Raw genomic sequence first — 7,442 nt, 5'->3', positions numbered from 1 at the left:
ATAGGCAACAAGCGATGGATTGTTATGAAAAATAGATTGTGAAGAGGAGGGAATGGTTTAAAACATAGCTAAAGAAGAAGAATCTTGCAGAGGGAATGTTGGTTTTGAGACATGACAGTAGCTTGGACTCCACTTTTCAAATCAAATTTCGAGTTAGATGGGAAGGACCTTTCCTCATCAAGCAGAAGTTTGAAAATGGCACTTACTTGCTACAAGATTTAGAATCAATGGGTTCTGTCTAAAGAAATATATCTACAGAATCCTGTAACTAAAGGGGATGTAAGTAAGGTATATACTATACATAAAGTAGGTTGCTTCCAATTTATTGTTTGGGGCAGATTCAATTTTAGAAAATTTGGTGTTGATTAGATGGTTGTAAATGATAGATAACATATTTAAAGTGTGCTTTGACACCTACTAAAGGTCTCTATCAAGTTTGGCGTTGATCTGAGCAAGAATGTGAAAGTTATGGTCTCTGGAAGGTCGATGTCTGAAGCGGACTACATGTAGAAATTTAGGACTACAGGCTGTGTAGAGCTATTGCAGGATAGAAAATCAAAGAATTTGGCATAAGTTGTTCTAAAGAGTTATAACTTTCCTTTTTGAAGCTTGGCAATCTAGAAAGTTATGAGCTATTCTATGTAGTGCTCTATGAGATGGATTTTTAGGAAAAGAACTTTGTCTTTGTCAAATGTTTTCAAAGCTTTTAATAAAGGTTTGCTCACACTTTGTGTTCCAAACCAAGGGGTGGCTGATCATGGTGGGTGAAAATGAGTGACCGGGGACATGATGTTGCATGGATTCAAGTAGGATAACACATGCAAATATCTTTTTTTTTTCTTTCTAACACTTACCCATAGCGGGAGTCGGGTTGATAAATGGAAATCCCAAGTGGTATCATGCATGTTCGATACGTGGTTGTGATATTTCAGTTTTGAGATACACACCTCATGCAAGAAGAGAAAAAAATGTGTTCTCACTTATAATTTTGAGTCCCCGAGTGGAATTGTACATAGCAAGGGGCATGTTTACCATCTAACAACTAAGGGGAAGCAAGGGGCACATTAGTAAAATAGGGGGAAAAGCAAAAACGTGAGGAGTTTTTTTTAAAAGAAAAAAGAGAAGAAAGGGAGAGAGGGATTTGACACAATACAATCAACATGAGAGAGAGGGAGAGAAGAATCTTGCAGCCTTGAAGAGAGGGGAGAAAATTGAAGTTCAGAAGAAGAAGAAGAAAAAATTTTTAGAAGAAAGAGACCGTGAAGCTAAAGTTATTGGAGCATGATGGGGCAGGGTTGTTGAAGTCAATGGGCTGATGAGTCAAAGATGATGGTAATAAGATTCTTTTTGTCTTATTTTCTTCTACTGCCTCTTGTGGGGTAGAGAGTATGCAAATCGGTTTTGATATATGGATATGAGTGAAAGACAACACATGGCTATTCTTCATCATGTTGAGAGTGATGTATGTTAGTTGCTGCATGAGGCTTCCCATCAATAGAGAAGAATGGAAGTAAAGAATCTCTACATCTTAAACTAGGTATGGGGCAGGAATATGTATTATGGGTAGATGTTGAATGCATGGACTCGAGTCAGGGGAAATCTGGAAGGATTTGTAGTCAGGAAATTGATGAATCAAAGTTCGAAGCTCCCACAACTCTTCATCAATGCAAGATATACTAAGATGTATCTGCTGGCATGCAGAAATGACAATCTGAAATCAAAGAAAGTGTCTTCCCGTTTGCAAGTTTATGCTTTTGGAATAGAGAATTTGTGTTTGTTATATAGAGCATGCAAAAATTTAGGATTTCAAGCTGTGCAGAGCTATTTTAGGATATCAAATCAAGGAATTTGGCTCTGAGTTGTTCTAGATAGGCATAGATTGAATAGAGAGCTACAACTTTCCTTTTTGAAGCTCAGCAATCCGAGATCTGGTTAGAAAGTTATGAACTATTTTGTGTAGTGCTCTATGAGGCAATTTTTGTGCTCTACGAGGAAACATGTGAATTCAGTAGCATCAACGCCACCAACTTGATTTCCCATAAAATTCATCATGATTTTCCATTGCTATATTAGTGTAAACTCTCTTTTGATGCAGTAATAGAATGTCTACACAATAGTGAAATTCTTGTAGCCATTGAATTGGCATGAAAATTTTCCGTATAAAGCTTTGGTTACCTGTGTATTTGGATTGTATTTATGTGTGCTCTGAGAAAAGAAGAACAGAAAGGATCTACAACTAGTTTTGCATTGATTGAGGCAACCATGCTTTGTGGGGTTTGTTGCGTGGGATTGCCATCCCTAAAAAATAGGAGTTTTGTGAATCTGAAAGCTCGTGTTGTTAGAGTCTCAACCATGGTTGTTTCAATGTCAAATTCTCTCTAAAAACGGTAAAATGTGAGCTTAAAGGTTTAAGATGCTTAAGTGTTGAGTTGAAGTCTCATTGAGGAGTGAGTGATCACAAATATTTGATCATGTGTTCAATGGTGCTGTCTCGTGGGATTTATTGAGGTGAGATTCTCAGTCTTTATCATGTGGTATTGACTTGGGGGTTGTTAGAGGACGACTACCCAATTCAACTACTAACGTGTCAAAACTGACTACCACATCTTAGCTGAATCCATGGTGGTTTAGATGCTAGGACACTGAGTATACATGCTATCAACAAGCACTCCATAGTGCTTAATGAAAGCTATACACAAATGACTACTAATTAATGGATCTCCATCATATCTATTATTCATGTTTTTTCTCCAAAAAAAAGGTGCAAACTTGATGACACCCAAAGAAGCATAAAAACAAGGCACAAAAGAATCCAAGCATGCATCATATTTTTTTTAAATCAAGAGAATAATACTACATTGTTACAAAATCACCAAAAAGAGATAGAGATATGAGGGGGCCACATCCACATCCACATCCACATCCATCATAAGTGTTACGTGCATGCATTTGTGAAGGGTAGGAATACTCAAAATTAAAGGCCAAAGGTCTTATAATATCAAATGTATCAAAGTTTCAAAGAAATAATAAAAATACGAAGGGGTGTCCTTTTTGGGGAAGAGGTGGGATGGAGTGCACGAGTGGTTATGTGCCTCTTTCCCTTCCCTCTCTTGTCCAATCACATATTCTCCTTTTTGGTGGTGCAAAAAGTTATTCTCTCTCCTCTCTCCTCTGTTTTTTGTGCATAAATTCCTCTTTTCCCTTTTGTTCTTGTATAATGGTTGAAGCTATGGATGAAGACGATGAAGATAACGAATGTGTTCATTATTAAGTGGAAGATTTATGGTTTCTTTTCAGTTTTGAGATTAATGGCTCAGCCATGTGCATAGATTTTGCATGCTTCTACCTTGGTTTCATGTTCATTTTCTGCCGTGGGAGGGTTGCTATCAAAACTACTCTAAACACATGGCTAGGCTATTGCAAATGCTAGCCACAAATGACTTCTTGCAAGGCTCCAATATAAGCCTCTAAACTCTCCTAGCAAGTCTCTCCAAGCTCTAGTAGATGCAAACTTCAACACTCAATGATGCATACCTTTTGAGAGTAGGCTATGGCTTCCTTGTCCTGTAGATCCACTTTAGTCTTCTCTTTAGGATCCAGCTCCCCATGACTCCAATGCCAAGCTCACAGGCTTAGGGTCTCATGGTGCTTTGATACCATATTCAAGATGCAAAGGGAGAGAGAGACACATGAAAGGGATGCAGGAGACACGGGAGAGAAGAGCACACACAATGTAGGTGCTATCAACAATGTTATGACAGCCTTATTGCACTTTCATATATATATGAATAAAGAATATGGGCAGTCACTGTACATGGGCAGGCCCAAGGGCCTTTTACCCCAACAACCTCCCACTAAAAGGCAAATGGGTCAGGGAGTGAAAAAACAAAATAAAAGAAAAGAGACAGGGTGAGGAATCATGACATCTCACCCAGCGCCCAATCGAAAAGCGAGCTATGCAATAACTGTCAGGAATCTTCGAGTCCAAGACATCTAGGAGGCAAGTGATCCTGCAACTCCATACAACAGAGCAATCCAACACAACTCATGAGTGCAAGGCTGTACATCATCACCATCAAAGTATTTCATAGAATCAGTGTGGCACATACAAGACAGCGAAGAGCATCCAAACTCTCCAGAGTCAATCACACTGAAAGAGGGCCAGCATCCCGGACACAAGTCAAACGGGGTCTCAGGACAGTATGCGGCCTCAGCGAAGCAGAAGACTGGCATACGGCTGTAGAATCAGCCATAAAGCGCACTGAACGTGCATCAAGAGGCATGAAGGTGTTTGCATCTCATAAAAGACAGCATGACGGCTACGTAGAACCTGCTAGGCATCTAAATCCCAAAACCTGCAAGCCATAAAGTCACCATCTCCATAACCAAGGAGTATACATCTGTGTGACATAGGCTCATGTGGCATACTGACATATGCCTAGCAGCCGAACATCCTCAAGTGATCATAGGAGGGTCTCATGCCACTCCATGCCTCGTGCGGAGTAATAACATCCAAAGAGAAACACAACGTCCGATTAGCCAAGTAGACTGCCATCATAAGGGCCTCGGCCCAAAAGCCATAAGACAACCTAGCTGTGGTAAGCATAGAAGCCACCTTTGCTAGCTGGGAGAGATAACATGACTCTCATAATCCATCTGCAAGCATCTAGGCATGCTACCAGTAGAATCCATAAACCTGTCAAGCATAGTAACAGAATCCTCAATCCGTACCAAAGGGTAAGCCTAAACACGATGGGTAGCATGATCCATGAAGGTCACCAAATACGATGCTCCACCAAATGATTGGGAAGGCATAGGTCCATATACTGCAACATGGACTAGATCTAGAGGAGCATGCCTCACATGATCACCATAAGCCAAAGAGGCTCTGCACGGACCATGAGTACAATGAGGGCAAGTAGTATGGGGAAGAGTAGGCAATAAGCCCATATCACATAAAGCATCCATCTCAATGTGTCGTACATGGCCTAGGTGACAATGCCATAACAATGCATGTGGTATTTGCATAACTGCAACCATAGAATCCCCCACATGAGAGACATGCACTACATAATCACTGCCATATCTAGCACCTCTAGTCAATACCAAGTAACCATGACAGATTTTCCATAAGGTATCCCCAAGAGATACATAATATCTCGCACCATGCAACTGACTGACAGAGATCAGAGCGTAGGTATATGCAAGACATCACGGAGCATAAGAGAAGACCCATTTGGCAAAGCCAAGTGTATATCCCTTGTATCAATAACATGACAATCTTGCTCAAGGCCCAAAGAAATACATCCATCAACCTCCGTGTAAGAAGAGAACCAAGCTCTATGCGGAGTACCATGACAAGATGCCATACAATCTACAAGCCAATCAAAGGTATAGGCCATATCACTGAGCAAGTAATCTGCAGGGTAACATGATGCCAGGAGTCTAGGCTTAGCTGCATCATCATGGGTAACTGACTCTGCTCTCATGTCTAGTGTGGCACAATCTTTTCTTCTCTCTAATCCACTTGAAGCATTTACACTTCACATGCCCTGTCTTTCCACAATGAAAGCAAACAGAACTTGTAAAACCTGTAGAAGAGGACAAAAGCTCTGTAATAGCATGAGGAGGGCTGTCCAATACATCCAAGGAGCTCAAAGAATCAGGGGAACTCTCATCAAAGAGAACAGGCTCATCAAGAGGATTGTCTGCATGACTAGAAGAGTTGGAAGTCATCATAGCATACTGCAAAGGGGACTCATCCAAACCAGAAGGGGAGAACACAAAGGCATCAACCACGGATGCAAAATATCCCACACGGACAAGCCTAGCAGTCAAAAGCATGACATATCCAACCACTGTAGCTTACAGCTAAAAGCATAAGCATCCCTCGGAGCCATAAATGCATAAGCATCCTCGAAACATAGGAGTATACATAACTTTGCAGTGTCTCATACCATGTATTGACATACATGTCCAGCCAAGAATGGCAAGTGGCAAATAAACCTGCAAGAATCAAGCTCCAATAAAAGCCCAAATATCTATGTAAAAGCATCCAGATAAGAGGCTCTGCAAAATACATAGCAGCAGACCATGTGCATACATAGGTGGCCATAAAGATCAACTGCTCCCGGACATACACGGGCAATAGCAGATGCCATACAACAAAGAAGCAGGATAGCCATAATTGTAAATCCCAAGCACTATATCCAAGTCCATTGATCAGTAATTATCCCACATATAAAATGCAAACGAGCAATCACAGCTCAATAGGCAATTGCCAAAACAAGGGAGCAATTCACTGCTCAATACTTGTAAGTGCATCCAAGTAATAGCCAAGATCCATCATCAGAGCATCAAATCCCATATAGCATCCAAGGCTGTAACGGAAAAATCCAAGTCAATGTCCAACTGCTCAAGGGAATACTCAAATGAATGTCGAGATGAGCTCGAACAACATAATACTTGATCTTAGACTATTAGCATCGTGCTACCTCACTTGCATCCCAAAACCAAAATTTAGGATGGTACACACACACCCCTTCTTGCTTCAAGAAAACCCTATCCTCATTATTATTACAGTGCAAACATATGCCCTTAGCAAGCCTAAAGCTCATGCCCTCAAACCTTAGGTTCATGCCTCAAATCCATTACCCCTTGACCTCTTAAGTCTTAATGCCCACCCCATAGCACCATCTCAAAAACCTTAGTCCTCTCTCGGAAAAACCAATCAACCTCCAAATCTTTTGTCCATCGTGTCATATCACAATCTCATGATGCTTTTGAAACATTAACTAATTTTTTGAAACCCCATGCATACACCCGTAAAGACTTTATCTCCTTGCATCCCTAAGTTGTAAGCCAGATGTTGTAAGAAACACTAAGTACCTTGAAGAAAAACCCTACCCCACCATAAGTCTTGGCCCATATCTATCTACACTATATCAGGGCTGCACCACACACATGGAAATGAACTTGTGTGTGTGTGCTAGCAACACTTCAGATGATTGCATCCACATGCACCTCAATTAAAGCTAGACCACCCCATTAGCAAACAGTGCTACAAGGCCTCCACATAGAGAGAGAGAGAGAGAGAGAGAGAGAGAGAGAGAGAGAGAGCACTTAGAGGAGTGAGAATATCTTCCTACCAATTTGAGGTCACCAACTTTTGACTCCATCAAGTCTATGGAATACTTCTAAATACGGAGATAATTGATCAACTAGATGGAGTCTTGAGGAACCTTGTTAAGTCTAGTCAAATTAGTCCTCCACACACATTTGGACTTCACTTCATCCACTCATACACATAAAAGTCACCTACACATTGTCTTGCCTCTTATTTGGACTCTGATTTAGATAGAGTCCAAACTTCCATGAGGGCTCTTGAGCCTACACCATGTCCAAACCTCTAAATATTAAAAATTGAAGTTTCCTTCTCTATC

This window comes from Lygodium microphyllum, chromosome 13, assembly GCF_053477565.2.
Source record: "Lygodium microphyllum isolate KBCC chromosome 13, Lygodium_microphyllum_v1.1.10, whole genome shotgun sequence".
NCBI lineage: Eukaryota > Viridiplantae > Streptophyta > Polypodiopsida > Schizaeales > Lygodiaceae > Lygodium > Lygodium microphyllum.
This window is presented reverse-complemented; position numbering follows the sequence as displayed.